This window comes from Mauremys reevesii, linkage group 8, assembly GCF_016161935.1.
Source record: "Mauremys reevesii isolate NIE-2019 linkage group 8, ASM1616193v1, whole genome shotgun sequence".
Lineage (NCBI taxonomy): Eukaryota > Metazoa > Chordata > Testudines > Geoemydidae > Mauremys > Mauremys reevesii.
Window position 1 is genome coordinate 66,580,764 of NC_052630.1, and position 18,102 is coordinate 66,598,865.

General features: G+C 37.1%; 1 protein-coding gene and 1 long non-coding RNA gene across 7 annotated transcripts in view; one reads left to right on the top strand and one right to left on the bottom strand.

Moving 5' to 3' along the window:
* The window catches only part of NR5A2 (nuclear receptor subfamily 5 group A member 2), a 118,305-nt gene that overhangs the window by 38,191 nt on the left and 62,012 nt on the right, over window positions 1-18,102 (top strand). The gene's annotated exons all lie outside the window — the stretch shown is intronic.
* LOC120370783 overlaps window positions 1-18,102 on the bottom strand; it is a 111,457-nt gene that overhangs the window by 4,821 nt on the left and 88,534 nt on the right. The window contains exons 6-9 of one of the 2 annotated variants that reach the window (XR_005583930.1): window positions 15,766-15,822; window positions 9,844-9,899; window positions 8,215-8,297; window positions 6,874-7,018 (exon numbers count right to left, since the gene is read on the bottom strand). This is a non-coding gene — a long non-coding RNA (uncharacterized LOC120370783). Of the gene's footprint in view, window positions 1-6,873; window positions 7,019-8,214; window positions 8,298-9,843; window positions 9,900-15,765; window positions 15,823-18,102 lie in introns of those variants that run through there. The other variant, XR_005583931.1, reaches the window with a different exon arrangement.

Below are 18,102 nucleotides of genomic sequence, written 5' to 3' on the forward strand. Positions count from 1 at the left end.
TACAAATTAGCATTCTCGTACATAAAACAGTTAATTTATTTTAATGGCTTCTCTGTTTCATGGCAATTTTTTCAGGATTTTTGAATCATTCAAAAATTATCAAAAACTCAAAATAGTAAAATCTTCTCATGAGAATAGAATAGAATGCCTAGCCTTGATATGAAAATATCATGAATATTACAAAAGCAAAAGCACTAGATCATACTTACTGTAAGAGACAATGGATTAGCCTAGGTGCTTTTTAAATTAAATATTAATTTTTCAGAGCTGCATCAACCATATTTAACAATATACTGGATGCAGAAAAGCTACTTGAAATCAAGCCTACCACGTGACTATATTTATTAAAACAATTTCTTCTCAATATGAGCCATAAAGAAAGTTAAATACATGATTGTCATAACTCAGGGGCATCCCTACTGTATTCTTACACTGCAAATCTGTGATATAATGTTCAAGATACGTTTAAAAATTAAGACATCTCAGCTCTGATTCTGTGCCCAGTGAAGGCAATGGCAAACCTCCGATCTGGTGACAGGTTGAAGCTACAAAAAGTTATGTGAGCATGCTTCAATAGGAAAATAAAGAAAAAGAAGACTATATTCATGTTAGGGTCCAAACAGGAGTGAAATTATTTTAAACCTATAAAGCCAAAGTGTTGATTTATTTTTACAAAGACATGAGGTAGTACTTGACAGAATTACTGTAATAGTAATTTTGCTCTTATTGCTTCACGTATCCTGCAACAGACTCCTTTAGTACTATTTGCATAAAATACTTTTATCAGCACAAAACATGAGCTGACCTTCAACTTTGCAGGGATGGAGGGGGATTAAACTATCACAACACTGAACTTTAAGATCCCCTTATGGTCCCACAACTTTAAAGGTTTTAGACTGACTGTAATGGAGGAGCACTATTTCTTCAAATGATTTCCTTTAAAAGTTTAAATTCCATGCCTGACTTCCAAATTCATCATGTGATACGAATGAAACAAATTAGCTGACCAGATAATGCACAACTCATCCATAAATTATATGTATATTTTGAGTGTGTGTGCATGCGTATATTTGTGCAGGGATTAAATTAAGGTTTTCATCACATAGGAGTTGGCAAGTGCCAAAAGTGATTTAGGCTTAGTTGAATCTGCATTTGACCAGGGGTTTAGACTAATCGAGCAGCAGTTACATTTCTCACTTCATCATCATGCCTTGGATTGTACAGACAGATCTTTAATTTATGAAAATGACAAAATTAAATGTTCATACCAGACATGCCATTAGGTTAAGGGGGTAGAGGAGAAAGACTGTATTAGGCCTTGTCCTTTAGTCTGCACCCAACAGAGAAGAAGCCCTGAATGCACAAAACAGCTGGGAAACTTCATGTGTAGTATGCAACTTGAATAATGAATTCAAGTTAGAAATTAATTCTAATTAGGGTTTGTTTCATTTGACTATTTCCTGGCCCTGTAGTCCTTGTCTTTGTAAAGTAAGGATTTATAGCTGTTGTGTTGTCTTGTTACATTGTCTTTTTCAATATTAATATTAATCGTGTTTTAGCCATCATGCAGATTGAATTCTAATAAACACTTTGGGACTTTTAAGACCTTTAATTGTAATACTATCTCTAGAATGTGGTTATCTTAAAGTTTTGCTATTACTTAGCATTTCAATAATTATGGGGGGGGTTAAGTCTTTTTTTTTTTTTTTTTTTTGTAAAAGTAGCTAGTCCATTTTGAAAATGTTGTTGATGTTAATATGTTAAACGTCCACTGAATAATTTGTGGTTGTCCCTTCCTGCCAGGCCACAGTTAGGTGTTAAAAAAGTATATTAACTTATACTGGAAACAAATTTCAATCTTTATGTTACAGGAAAGATTTCAAAGAGGATCAGAGAGAACTTAAATTAGAAAGAACCTGCCCTACCTTTTATTAACTAGAACAAATATTGTTTGGAAAAGAGGAAATCCTTGGACACTGTATAATATCACTTTATAGACCAGAGTTAGTTAGAGTGCTCTGAATCTCATCTTTTGATCTCAGGCAATATTTTTCTCTGTTATGTCACAGAGGTCACCTGGCTCATGTGTGACAAACTGCCTGCATAAGTCACAGTGCCAGTGGCAGAGATTTGTAACCATGTCCCTGGTCCATTGCCTTTGAATTATTTCACAGGCCCTCTGCTTTACATTTACACTCTGTCGGAAGATGAACAGGGGAAGGGAGTAAAATCAAGGGCAGGGTCTCATCCTGAAGGACAAGGGGAAACAGGTGGAAGGTTAATGGCCGTGGAGCGTATCCACAAGCCTCTCAGGCTTGATATATGGGCCTCAGGCCTAAAACGGGCATTGGCTTTCAAAGATATATTATTTCATTTGAGGAGAGACATTCTGGAGTTCCTGCATTTGTCTGCTGATAGATGATCCTCTGTCCACAATTGGTTATGGCGTGTGAGTTTTCCTTGGGCCTGCTCCCGTACATAAAAATTTTGCTGAGCTCTCCAACCTTTCACATGCCTTTAAGAATGGGACGTGTGCAGGCCGTTTGGCAGGCTGTTGAATTTTTGTGGCTGCTATTTTGGTAGCTCCTTTTGAACCAGGAGGCAAGTGGGGGATGAAAGACACTTCTGTTCATTCATACATAACTTGATAAGGGTGGCCTTGCAAAAAAAAAAAAAATAGATGTCAGGAATCAATTATGCATGTGTGTGTCAGGGTCCTAAGATGAGCTTAAATCTTCTAATGCAATATTTGTGTATTGATATTTTACCTACATAAGGATACACTGAGTAATATAACAATTTAGAGAACTTCTCACAGTCCCCTATCATTTTGATTTATAATATTTCGTTTTTACTAATTATTTTCAAATGTGCTTGAGTATTTGGAGATGGAATAAATTACCCAATCCATAGCTAATGATACTTTACTAGGGGGGCTTATCCAGCCCAGTGCTGAATGCGTACTGGGAATTGCTGTGCACTTACCATGAGGTGCTCAGCACCTTGTAAGGTGGAATTGAACCTACGTCTCCCCTTTGATGTATCCCACATCCTGGATGAGTGTTCTAACCAGTTAAGTAAAAATCCTAAATTCGGCACCTTGTAATATCAGGTCCTTACTGATTAAATTTTAATTATGTTATTGTACAGTTAGGGCCCAATCCTGCTTTCATCAATATCAGTAATATATGATTGAGTTGAACAGTCAGGATTAGGCCAATAGGGCATGATCCTGCAAAAATGTATTACTTAGATTAGCGCTTAATACTAAGCATAATCCTGTTGATTAAATAGAACTATGCTTAATGGTAAGCACCACAACCAACAGTAAGTGTTTGCAGGATCAGGCCCCTGCTCTGAAAGTTAATTTATACATTCATTTGGACCCTGATTCAGCAACACACTTAAACACATGCTTAAGTCTCACAAATACCTTTCGATAAAGGTTTCAATTCAGCAAAAAGCCTGATCCTGCATTCATTGCACACCCAGAATTCCCATTGGCTTTTCTTTGGGTGTATGGCCATGATAAATTATCACCTAGCATTTTGTTTAAAGTGCCTCTGGCTAGTTAACAGATTGTTAACAAGTTTTTCTTTTGATTTTTAGGATGTTTAAATACATATATAATGTTTGTGTCTCTATTTCCGATAACTATTATAAGACTGTATTTCTGAGATGACTTATTCCTATACTTTGACAGCATGAATCAAGGAAAAGTTGGCTCTATAATTTAGCTACATAAAATATTATTAGTTTTAAAATTATTTTAATAGACTTCATCTTAGTCAGTAGATTTTATTTAAAACAGTTCATATAAATTATTTTCAAATCTGCCACATTTTTATTCCTGACATTTTTGCTACAGATATATTGGATAAAACAGGCAAACAAAATCACAATCTATATCTATGTATGAAGTTACCGTGTAGTTTTTGTTTGTTTGTTTGTGCTGTCTTTAAGAGTTTGTGTTTATAGAAATAATTGTTTGATTTTTATAAAATGGTTGTTAGGTGAAAAACTGAACCTAGAATCACAGGAGGCTCAATCTGAAATTAACATTGAACAGAAGTATTCCTACATTGCTGTGTAGCCTATGGAATTAGGGCCTGATTCTGCTGTCACTAAAATTAAAGGCAAAACCACCATCGACTTCAGTGGGAACAGGATTAAGATCATCTTGTATTTCAGTCAGTCTCTGTAGATAATGCACTGCTGTAAAGCAATTATGGATTCCTTTAGAATCCAGCAGAGTTTAGGTTAGACAAGTGAGCTAAAGACTTGAGAGACGTATTTAGTACCTACTGCAGCAGTAGGAAGGAAATCTGAGAACTTGTTAAAAGGAAAGATTTAGAATCAGAAATTCTACAGAGGGAACTGAACAGAGGGTGTTAGCAGTCAGGAGGATCTGCTTTTCCACTTGTTGCTTTGATAATGGATAAAAGGCTGTCATGAACTAGAAGATACCAGCTGGGAACAAATAGAATATTCCTGGTGGAGGGCTGCTCCCAGACTACACAGGCATTCTTTTAAATTATACAGAATACAAAGAAGTTGTTTTTGTCATCGTCATCAGTGTTGCTGTGGGTATCTTCTGTCCATGTTTAAAATGTTTGTCATTTAAGTTTATTTTAAAATTTATTGTTATTTGTCTTCTCTGTGTTATTTGCCTATCGTTAAATAGACAAAAATACTTCAGATATTTCATGTAACTGAATAAGGAATCCCAGAATACCAAAGAACTAGATCAAACATAAAATTCTGTTGTCTTTGTGGATCTCTCATTTGTTCTGAACATGAAGGGATTGCACCTAGGACCCCAGATAATCATACGCATGCCCTGGGAGGAATAACTTGCTTGTAATCAGTTGTTTAGTTGTTTTCTTGTAGACAAAATGTTTGACACTATAAAATCAATGGATTCTATACCTGGAATGGGAATTACAGTAGCAATATCATATGTTAGAACAAGTGATCCCTGCATGAAACAAACAAGTGCAAACATGACAACAGGCATAGGGCCCAATCCTGCAAACACGATCCACTTTACTTGTGCATAATCCCTTTGTCTTCAAGTTACTGACATGCTTAAACATGTGCAGGATTTGGCCCATAGCATTTGCTATGGTGAGTGGTCAATAAGAGCAGGTATAGTGCTTACTTATGCCAATAAGCAGTATAGCTGGTACTAAATGTTGGCAGGGCATGATACTGCAGTTCTTCCTCTGGCAAAACCACCACTGAGGTTAATGAGTTTTGACCAAGAAAGAACTTAAAAGATCAGGCCCATCAGACTGTAAATGCTTTAGTGGAGCTGAGTTATTTCAACTTGCATTCTTCCAGCCAAAGCAAAAGGCATACTTAGTGCCCTGTTTGTCATTCTATACTGTTCGGTTTAATGATATATTTAGGGCCTCATCTTACTTTGTATTCTTATGTGTAATTACCTGTATTAAAAAAAACCACTCATTACTGTTCTGTTCCACTGACTTAATTATACTCCTTAATTAAATCTTGACTAACTGGGGGTCACTGCAGTGTCAATGGGATTTGTCACTGTTTGTCAGCAGGTGTCTGGTCACATCTATTTCTGGTTTCCCTACTGCTGCAATCTGTTTAAGAGTTTGGTCTTTTCTAAATGCAAAGGACAGTTCTGTGTTAGCTTATTGTGTTTATTTTGTGACAAATTAAATGAAATGCCAATGAATCCACTCAGTAATTTTCTTATATATTAGCACTAACTGGATCTTTAAATTCAGGGATTGGAAAAGCAATTTGTAAACCTTGTCAAAACACAGTCCAGTACCTCAGATGTTCTCCTTTACAATGCTTATCCCTTTCTTCACAATAGAAATTGTAGTCTTATTCATTTATAAGATAACTGTGTATACAATAGATGTAAAACATATGTTGCAAACATCAATCCAATGATACTTCCTCCCTCTCTCCTCCATCCCTTCAGCATGGAACGAATCTAAAACACTACCAGCAAGGATAAGCTAAATCTATATTGTACACATAACAAATACAACTGGCATGTGCAACTATTGCTGTGTTGCTTAGAGTCAAAATACCAACAGGCCTGATTCTGCACTCCCTGAATAATTCAAGTTTTGTACGTGCAATGAGTGCATAACGGTGTCAGATTATATCTGCTATTTCTTTCCACTTCAAATTTGCATGTTTTGGGTTTGTTATTTTAGTAAGTTACTTAAGGGAAATACAATTCCCATGTTTATGTATATAATAGGCACCTAATGTTCATCTGAATAATTGATTAGTCAAGTCAGGCTTTCATAATTAGTTGTTGGCTTTCCAGTATAAGCCCACAAAACAGTTGCTGTCAGTCTGCAAACATTTTTAATTTATTAATATATATGTTATCAAAAGAGCAGCAGTAGTTACCTGGAAAGCATTTATTATTTATTCTTTGGAGGCTGAGATACGTGTATAGAACAGAAATACTATTTTCAATCTATTGTAACTTTCCCAGAAAATTATCTTTTTCTGCTGAAAGTTTTCATGGTGGTTCTCTGTCTATAAGCAACTGCTTTTTGGAAGTTTTATAAAATTGTATTAAATCATTTCTGAGTTATCCAAAGGTGAAAAAGTGGCATGTTTAATTGGTTAAGAAACTGTGCATACAATGTATTTGTAGTTGGATAAATAACTGTCATTTAGATGCATAGGTAGTAATATCTATCAGCAGTAACACTATCAGTAGATACTATGAATAGATAAACAGATCTGTTGGTACAATACATGTAGTAGTGGTATCCAAGTTATAAACTGCCGAACTGTATTATAAATTGCAGATTTATATGATAAATAATTTATCATGCACTTTGATTGCCTCACCTGAACTTGGCCCACTATTCCATTTCTGCTGCCTCAGATTCCAAACCTTTCAGCAGCTTCCAAGCAGCTGCCATTTTTTAAAAAGCAACTTGCCGCAAAAATGTTTCCTTATTTACCTGCCAGTGTGGAATTTCCCTACAAAACTACTTCAGTGCAAGGTCTACAAGAAAAAATATTCAGTTATAAACCCACAATAAGTTTAAGGTTCAATGTATGATAAACTATCTGGGCTAGAAATGGGTGCTTTATCCAACTGGAGAGCTAGCAATCCCCCCTTTCCATTAGGAGAGAACATTTGCTTCTAGCACAGGTAGATTGTGAGATACTGGATTTTCAAAGGCCATTATGATTTATAGAAAAGGTATTTTAGTGTTATTAAGAGTCCCTGAAAATTATTGGTTATACATTTTTCTCTCTGGCACCAATTCAGGAAAGCATCCCTATTCACAAAAGTACTTGAGCAGGTACTTAATGAGACTGAAGCACATGCTTAAAGTTAAACAAGTGCATAAGTGCTTTTCTGTATCAGAGCCCCTCCAAAGCCTGTGAGCTTGGACTCAAGCTCCTAGATTTATGGGCAGAAGAATACAAACATCAGGACCACTACAACTTCTTCAAAATGCAAATCTAAAACATTTTTAATAAAGTTCTCCAGCAAATATGTACTGTAAAAACTATATCATAGTGCTAGAGATTTTTTTGCTGCCCATTTTTAGTGATTTGAAGCATGGTTTCACCACTCTAGGTTACGTGGTCCCACAAATTCACGCCACAAAACTTTCATACTATACCACAGCATCACGTATAAAACATATATTATAGTATATATCTATACATCATATATATGTAATACATCTGAATATATAGAAGATAGATATTCTGTAGGCATATACACACATTTATATTGAGAGAGAGAGCTGCATCTATGTGTAATATTCCTCAAACTGAAGCCTAATAATGCACCTCCTAATGCAAAAGGCATATATACTTCTAAAGTTGTAGGGAAAAGTTAATCTTGTCTTGTATTATCATTTTGTATTATTAGATTAATAGCATTTTTCATTCCCAAGTGTTATAGTAATTGCAAGATCATATTGCAATACAGGCTGTGTCTGCAAAGAGTCAGAGCTAAGGTTACTGTGGCAATCTTAACTATAAATTTACTGATTTGTGTATTGTTAAACTCTCAAATGCAATGTTATATTAATGTAGGTTTTTTTAATGGCATACAAGTTTAAAAGCATCAGTAATTACCTGGAAAGCATTTATAATTTAGTCTGTTGGGATAATTAAAGAGTAGAGCTGTGCGAACATTGAAATATCCACGTTCTCATTATTACCAAACAAAGTTCTCACCAGTTCTCTTGTCTATTAACTTAAGGATTTCAAAATATTTCCCAGTGGTATTGTATGGTTATCTCCGTTCTTCCATCTAGATTCTGAAACAGTATTATTCAAAAAAGTGTATTATTAGGGGAAATGAATATGTTTGTTAAAATGATTTACATTTTCATGCTTATACAGGTGAACTGATCACAAAGAGGACTAGAGATCATATAAATAAACAATGAATTTTAAAGCTGAATAGGATCTCAGTCTGTTTTTCTAGGTTACAGTTAAATGAGAGTCATTATGTAGGCTTTCAGATAAGCTCACAAAGCTCTTATCTATACAAGCCTGATAGATCTGCCATTATTCTTAGTGAATAACAGAAGTTATATCATTCAGTTTCATTAAAAATGCATTAATCCTTTTTTAGTAACCTTCTTCTAATTCATTGATTCAATTATACACCGAACAATAAAATGTTTAGTATAATAAAAATACAGTACTAAAATATGCTTTATATATAAATAGTGTACTGCAGTCAGATTATACAGGGTCTTAAAAATATATGTATTAACATAAGAACGTCAAGATTTTGGGCTAAGTATGGTTTGTTGAACATTTTTGAAACCAGGTACTAGACAGAAATTTGGTGTTTAAAAAACGAAAGGCTGAAATGATTCCATGAGACAGCACTTATAGATTACACCCAGTTCTGCAATCGTTTCCCATGCAGAACTCCCACTAAAGTCAATGCCAATATGAGAGCTAATTCGTTAAAGAGCCAGGCACTATTATAAGAAGTATGCATGTAGTAGTCCTAAATACTACAAAGCCCCAAGCATTCAAAAGGTTCTGAGCAGCAGGTGAACACTTATGCTTTTATGGAGTGCATTGACCTGAGTCTGCCTAAATAGTAAGGGCCACATTCTGAGGAACTTACCCACAACTTTTGACTCAGACAAATTCCCACTGAAGTCAGTAGGGTTTGGTTTTAATGATAGCCAAGTGAGAACCTCAGGATTTGTTCAGAGTTAACAAGAAATATTATATGGCTTTTATGCTTGCTACACAGTAATTGCAGAACATGGCAATTTTTATTAGCAAATTTAGCAGCAATGGCAGCTGTTACAATTTTATGTTAAAGAAAGTACACTAGCCATGACCTCCATAATTTAAGCGTAGCTGTTAGTTTTGTTGCATAGATTATCAGTGGTTTTCAACCTTTTTTCTTTTGTGGACCCCTACAAATTTTGAATAGAGATGCGGACCCCTTTGGAAATCTTAGACAGTCAAAAACAGTTGAAAACCACTGTTCTATGGTAACAACAACCCCTTTCATGGACCCCTTAGACATAGTCTGCAGACAATAGGGCAGTGATGCTGGAACTAAGGGTGTGGCATCATATACAGAGTTTACAGTTTTGTTCAATTACTTTCAGCACCCCCATTATACAAATTGTTTCAATGCCACTGCCCGGGGATCTGCAGACCAGAGATTGAAAACCACTGGTTACAGTAATTCAGCCTTTCAAGAATTCTATTCATTCACTTTGCCAAGACTAGTAATTTTTTTTGACAGGCCAGTAAAGTATCATTAGTTGTACTTTATCCATTATCTTCATTGATTATAGTAAAAGTAGGTAAGTAGAATTTTACCTGGGCTGGAAAATTTCCATGGCAATTGTGCAAGGCTGGTGTAATTTCCATAAGAACTATAAAGAAAGAGGAAAATAAAAGCACACTGTATTTTCATTAGTCATCCCTTTTCAGCTTTATGTTCTTTTCTCTGTAGCAAAGGAGATTTATTAAAAGCAACGACCTGAGGTCTTCATTCAGATATGAGGTTTGCGGTACAGTATAATTTGCACTATAGGGCAGAGGTCACACTGATGAGTCCGTTAATGCAGTCACTCTGGGATAAGATCAATCTCCATACTTCATCATATTGACCTAATAGCTCATTGGTACTTCCCTCCTTGAATTGATTAGCTCATGTGTGAAAAGAGATTGATACATTTCTGACCCTGAGGATTCTATCAGGGTACCACCCATGACAGGAGAATTAGATGTTTTCACCACTTCATTTGGGTGGCTCATTATGTGCATGACTCACATAATAAGGGAATAAGGGTCATATAATTGTTTTATCAATTATTCAGAACAAGACATCAGGGTTTTTTTCAGTTTTGATTTATACTATTACTATACTGAATCTTTTCCAACCAGGACATACAAAGTAGGCATGAATAACCTGAATGCTAAGCATGACTACCTTCAACAACCACAAAGATTATTGTAGGGGGAGTTGTGGTATTGCTACCCTTACTTCTGCATTGCTGCTGGTGGCAGCAGCGCTGCCTTCAGAGCTCGGCAACTGAAGAGCAACAGCTGCTGTCCAGGAGCCCAGCTCTGAAGGCAGAGCTGCTGCCAGCAACAGTGCAGAAGTAAGTAAGTCTGTGACGTGTTTTTCATGACTGTGAATTTGGAAAGGGCACTACATATGAGACAGGAAATCTGTGATACGAAATAAACTGCAGCCAGAAGACAAATTTAAAATTGACTAATGGTGGATTGTGTTAAAAAATGTGTGCATGGTCATAGAGCCTTTTCAAATATAAAGTGATATAAACTGAGGGCCTGATCATAGTTTAGGTCAAGAAGTTTTCTCTGAAAATTGGCTACTGGATCAGGCTCTAAAGTATTTATAATAAAAAGTAATATAGCCTAATTTCAGATATGTTCGATTGCAGGACACAGCTATGCAATGTTATAAAGGTCATGGAGTTAGGCATTCTCATTGTATTCTTAAGATGATGCACATGGAATAAGACAGCAAATTGCTAATAATATCCTGCTGCATTATTTCCCTAGACATTCTGGCTTTATTTTGGGGACTGCTCATTTATGGGGATTGGTATTTTTTTTATTTATTTACAAAGAAGTTCCTGTGCATGTTCCACACAGTGAAGCAGCCCTTTACTATTATTATTTTTATAATAGCACAGAGACCTCCGCTGAGACAGGGATCCATTATGCTAGGTACTGTATAAACACATAATGAGAGACAGTTTTGCCCTGGAGAGCTTACCGTCTAAATGGATGGGACAGACAAAGGATGGGAAAGAAAACAAAGACACAAAAATTTGCCCAGGTCATACAGCAGGTTAGTAGCAGACCCAAAAATTTCCTGTCTCCCAGTCCAATACCATGTCTATTAGACCACACTGAATATGTTTCTAGATAGGTTGAAGTTACTTTTTTTAACCTTTAAATTTTCTCACAGCAATGCACCTGCATTAAAGTACTGTTCTATTGCACCCCATAAAGAGTTGTTAAAATTGGGGTGTCACAGTGGAATTTCACTTGATAAAGCTGACAGTAAATGTACTATAATTTTACTTACAACTGAGTGTCCAGATAGCCTTGACAATCAGAGGTAATTTTATAATAAAATAGTTAGAAAATAATTAGCACACAAATTTCTCAGATTAACTGTGGCTTGCCAGATCCTACAACACAGTGAAAACTTAATTTTCTATGCATTCCTTGCATTCTTTATTACAAGATCATATAACTTCCCAGTGAATAAAGAATAAATATTGGGTGAGCTCTTGAACCATCTAGTTAGGTCTAATTCATTGACAAATTACTGCATGTAAGGCACTCACTGGATAAAGGGGAGGTGATCCACAGCAACAACATAGCTCTTTTCCTCATCCCCTGGCTAACACCCAGAACTGAGCAGAGAAAACCTAATAACTTGAAATGGAACAGCCTCTTAAACTTCTTCCCAGACAAAGGAAGAACCTGCTCTTGCATATGGGCATTTTTGAGCAACATTTAGTGGTATTCCCACAAGGCTGTGTCCAACTGAGTGAGTTGACCACTGCTTCAGCATTCCATGGTCACTTCGTTGTAAGGTCCATGTTCATGTCCAAGCACCAAGTCCTTTACCGGAAAAACATTTTAATTAGGGCTGTCAGTTAATCACAGTTAACTCATGAGCTTAACTCAAAAAAATTAATCGCACTTATAACAATAGAATACCAATTGAAATTTATTAAATATTTGTGGATGTTTTTCTACATTTTCAATATTGATTTCAGTTACAACACAGAATACAAAGTGCACAGTGCTCACTTTATATTATTTTTATTACAAATATATGCACTGTAAAATGATAAATAAAATAAATAGTATTTTTCAATTCACCTCATACAAGTACTGAAGTGCAATCTCTTTATCGTGAAAGTGTAACTTACAAATGCAGATTTTTTTTGGTTACATAACTGCACTCAAAAATGAAACAGTGTAAAACTTTAGAACCTATAAGTCCACTCAGTCCTACTTCTTATTCTGCCAATCACTAAGACAAACAAGTTTGTTTACATTGACGGGAGATACTGCTGCCTACTTCTTAACAACAATGTCACCAGAAAGTGAGAACAGGCATTTGCATGGCACTTTTGTAGCTGGCATTGCAATATATTTACATGCCAGATATGCTAAACATTCGTATGCCTCTTCATGCTTTGGCCACCATTCCAGAGGACATGCTTCCATGCTGATGATGCTCATTAAAAAAATAATGCATCAATTAAATTTGTGAATGTACTCCTGGGGGGGGAGAATTATATGTCTCCTGTTCTATTTTACCTGCATTCTGCATATATTTCATGTTATAGCAGTCTCGGATGATGACCAAGCACATGTTCATTTTAAGAACACTTTCACAGCAGATTTGATAAAACACAAAGAAGGTACCAATGTGAGCTCTCAACCCAAGGTTTAAGAATGTGAAGTGCTGTTCAAAATCTGAGAGGGATAAGGTGTGGAACATGCTTTTAGAAATCTTAAAAGAGCAACACTCTGATGCGGAAACTACAGAACCCAAACCACCAAAACAGAAAGTCAACCTTCTGCTGGTGGCATCTGACTCAGATGATGAAAATGAACATGTGTCAGTCCACACTGCTTTGGATCGTTATCAAGCAGAACCCACCATCAGCATGGAAGCATGTCCTCTGGAATGGTGGTTGAAGCATGAAGGGACATATGAAACTTTAGCGCATCTGGCATGTAAATATCTTGCAATGCCAGATACAACAGTGCCATGTAAACATCTGTTCTCACTTTCAGGTGACATTGTAAACAAGAAGCAGGCAACATTATCTCCTGCAAATTGAAACCAACCTTGTTTGTCTGAGTGATTGGCTGACCAAGAAGTAGGACTGAGTGGACTTGTAGGTTCTAAAATTTTACATTGTTTTATTTTTGAATGCCGTTTTTTTGTACATAATTCTACATTTGTAAGTTCAAATTTCACAATAAAGAGATTGCATGACAGTACTTGTATGAGGTGAATTGTAAAAAAACAAAAAAATTTATTTTTCAGTGCAAATATTTGTAATAAAAAATAAATCTAAAGTGAGCACAGTACACTTTGTATTCTGTGTTGTAAGTGAAATTAATATATTTGAAAAGGTAGTAAACATCCAAAAATATTTAAAATAAGTGGTATTCTATTGTTTAAAAGCACGATTAATTTTTTTAATCTCTCGACAACCCTGATATTAATGCATAATTGTTTATTCCTTAAACCTGTTTCTTCTCTCATTCAATCAATATTTCAGATGCCTTTTAGTAGCATAGATTTGTTTGCACTTTTACACTTGGATTTTTCAGGAAAAGGGCTAGTTTACTCCTAGATGGCTAAATCCTTGGGCAAGTCATTTAACATCCAGAGGCCAGAATCTGATTTAATTTACACTGGTGTAAAATCAGAGTAGCTCCACTTATACCAGGAACAGAATCTACATAGCATCTCAGCTTCCTGATCTGTAAAATGCAGATGATGATACTTTTCTGCCTCACAGGTTGTTGTGAGAGTTATTAATTAATATTGTCATACCACTCTTTGGAGATGCTAAACAATAGCAAGGTGATAGCTGCCTGACAAGTACCAAAGATGGACAGTAAGTATTGTATGATTGCATGTATTGCTATTATTACTAATGCTAACTCTAATGTTTACTCTTCCCTTGTGGCCAGTGTAGCAGACAATCCTCATTCTCACTTCCATACCATTAGTTTTTTATGAAATCCACTCTTCATTTCTCCCTCAGCTTAATAAAATTCCCACCTTGTTTTCGATAGCATGGGAACCATTCATTTCTGCATAGTTAGCAACCTTCTTATTTTGTCTGCTGGTGGTTTCTTCTAACTTGTCATTCTCCTGGAACTTAGTGCAGCCTTTGATACCATGAAGCCATTTGATTTCCAGAGCTGCCTCCAAAGTTACACAGGCACGTCCAGCTCCTTCCTATCATGGTTCTGCTTCTGTCTAGCTTATCATGCATTCCCTGTCTCTCATGGTGCCTCTTTCTCTGCATCAACATCCTTCTCTACAGTATCACAGGGTCCTCTGCTTTTCTTTACCTTTTCTCTCTTCTAGCCTTGGCTTCCATTTTCACACTGATGATACCCAAGTATATCAATATGGTGACATCTTTAATGATTCCTCCTTGCCCTCCTGCTCCTCTTGTTGTTTTGCCCACAAACTTGTGACCTCATTTTCCTTAAGGCAGTTGCCTTAGGGACATCTTATCAGGGGCAGCTCTATGTTTTTTGCCACCCCAAGCATGGCAGGCAGGCGGCTTTCGGTGGCGCGCCTGCGGGCGGTCCGCTGGTCACTCAGATTTGGCAGCATGCCTGCGGGAGGTCCGCCAGTGCCATGCCATCGGCATACCCGCCACTGAATTGCCGCCGAAGCTGCAAGACCAGCGGACCTCCCGCAGGCATGCCGCCGAAAGCCGCCTGCCTGCCGCCCTCACAGCGACCAGCAGGCTGGCTCCTGCGGCTTGCCGCCCCAGGCACGCACTTGCTGTGCTGATGCCTGGAACCACCCCTGCATCTTAGGCAACAGGAGCATCCTTAAGTACAACTCCTCTTTTTAATTAACTCAAACATGTATTTGCCTCCACTGTAACATTAGTGCTATTCTTGACCCTGAAGTTACTGTCTCCCACATCTTCTATCACTACCTCCACAACATTGCCCCTGTATAAAACTACCTCAGTTCCAGTTCTTCTGTGAACATCCTCCGTGCCATTATCTCCTCTTTCATGGGCTATTGCGGGTTCCTTCGCTTTATCTTCTCCAACTCAGCACACATCCCAATCTCTCTCTCTACTGCTTTCTCTCCACTGATCTATCCCCCCACACAATCTGGTTACTGTGAGACCCTTCTCTTCTGCAGCTGTCAACCTCTGAAACAACCTTCCTGTATCTTTTTATTTCATCCTTGTGCTATCTTCTTTCATATCTCAGTTGAGAATATATCTTCCCTTCCCCTCTGCTATAATCTATTACAGTAATTTTATTATTTAACTTTGTAAAGTGAATTGGAGGCAATGCAGTATTGTACTATCTGCCTGGATTGCTAAAGCCATAATACAAATGCTATTCTTTCTGTTTCCTATTTTATATCAAGTAGCCATCAGTGGGCCAACAGAAGAGAGTTTTGAGGCCTACGTACTTAAAAAACATCCAAATATGGGCATAGAGGAAAATACTTACCCTTGCATGATCAGATGCGCATCAAAGGAGTTGTGTGGAGGCTGGTAGACCGGGATGCTATGAAAAAAAAAGTGTTTTAATTCTTGAAACAGAGTAGGTCCCCAGCAAACTGTGTGAACTGAGCAATCAAAGATTAAACAACTCTTAAAATATAAATTTGATCATCATATGTCAGACATAATGCTTCATATATAATATATTGATTACAATTAAGTACATAAACAGTATTGTTACAACACTAATGAATCTTTATTGGAATCCAAGTTTTAAATATTTTATAACATACCATTGAGAAGTTAGACATAATTGCCTGTACAATATGTAGATCAACTATAAAAAAAATTACGCCATTACATGTGATAAGACTATTCTAACTGAAGGTCTGGGTATTCAGAATAAATGGCATATGTCATCCAATATATGTATGTTTTTTGTGTGCTCTATTAAGGTGTAAGGTCTAATCATCTCTGATATATACCCAGGACAAAATTCTGCTCTCTTTTACACTAATGTGATTTCATAGTAACTCCATTGGAATTATGATTACAGTTGAAGTTAGTGGAATAATTGTAGAATAGTGTTGGTATAATTGAGAACAGAATCTAGCATCTTGTGTACAAACCAGTTCTTGGAAGATATTGTAGGTGTTACCTGTTTAGTGAGAAAGGTTACACTTCCTTTCCCTTATTCCCTGGCTCTTTCCTATTATCCACACCCCCTTGAGCAGGGCTGGCTCCAGGCACCAGTGTAGGAAGTAGGTGCTTGGGGCGGCCAAATCAAAGGGGCGACACTCCATCCGGTATCGGTGCGGCACATCCGGGTCTTCGGCAGCGGGTCCCTCATTCCCTCTCTTCCTCTTTGAGCTGCCGCCGAATTGCCACCAAGAAGAGAGGGAGGACCCACTGCTGAAGTGCCGCCGAAGAAGCAGCGCGATTTAGCTGCCGCCAAAGTGCCGCCGCTCCGCCTGTTTTTTTGTTTATTTGTTTGTTTTTTGCCACTTGGAACTGGCCCTTCCCTTGAGTAGCAATAATGGAAATCAAGAGATGCAGAGCCTGATAGACAGGAGAATATACACATAGCAAAATTTAAATTAGAGCCAATTTAGGCATTTCGTGTGTTTTAATGTATGCAAAAATCAGCACTATGGAGCATGCAGCACTTGAAAATACAGAACCCTAAGTGCATAGAGAGGTTATTCTAGTTGTCCATTACCATGACAGAGGTTCTTTCTGAAATTAGCAGGTCTCTGTTGCACAAGAGATACATATGTTCTCCATCTTATATTTAGTTGATTTTTAACAGACTATTTCTTATTGCAAAAAATTAATTCTGTTTGTACTACGATGAAGGTCCTCCATAATCTTTCACACTATTAGCAGTTCATCTGTATGTGCTGTATTGATTTCTCTCAGGTTTTGATGCTGCTGTTTTCTAATAAATTTCACAAATGAGAACTAATATAGTGGTAAACTTTATATACAGACTACTGAAATAAGTGTCAGCTGCAAAAATGGGGTAGGTGTGAGAAAAGTGATGCAATAACTGTCCAATAAATCACCAAGCAGGAGATGAACTTTAAATATTATAAATCATTTAGCATACCACTAAAACACTTGTGATTCGAATATGTCAACAGGGACCTTAATCAAAGACTGTTGAAATATATTTTATAATTGCTGATTCAATATATTAAAAAATAAGACTGGGACTTTTCAGCTTGGAAAAGAGATGGCTAAGGGGAGATATGATTGAGGTCTGTAAAATGACTGGTGTAGAGAAAGTAGATAAGGAAGTGTTGTTTACTACTTCTTATAACACAAGAACTAGGGGTCACCAAATGAAATTAATCGGCAGCAGGTTTAAAACAAATAAAAGGAAGTGTGTATATATACATGGAGATATACCCATCTCATAAAACTGCCTTCACTAGCAGGACCAAGTACTGATTTTGCCCCAGATCCCTAAGTGGCCCCCCTCAAGGATTGAACTCACAACCCTGGGTTTAGCAGGCCAATGCTCAAACCACTGAGTTATCCCAGCCCCCCTTCACACAATGCACAGTATTGCTTCACACACGCACAGTCAATCCGTGGAACTCCTTGCCAGAGGATTTTGTGAAGGCCAAGACCATAACAGGGTTCAAAAAAGAACTAGATAAATTCATGGAGGATAGGTCCATCAATGGCTATTAGCCAGGATGGGCAGGAATGGTGTCCCTAGCCTCTGTTTGCCAGAAGGATGTGGAACATTGATGATGACCTGTTCTGTTCATCCCCTCTGGGGCACCTGACACTGACCACTGTCGGAAGACAGGATACTGGGCTAGATGGACCTTTG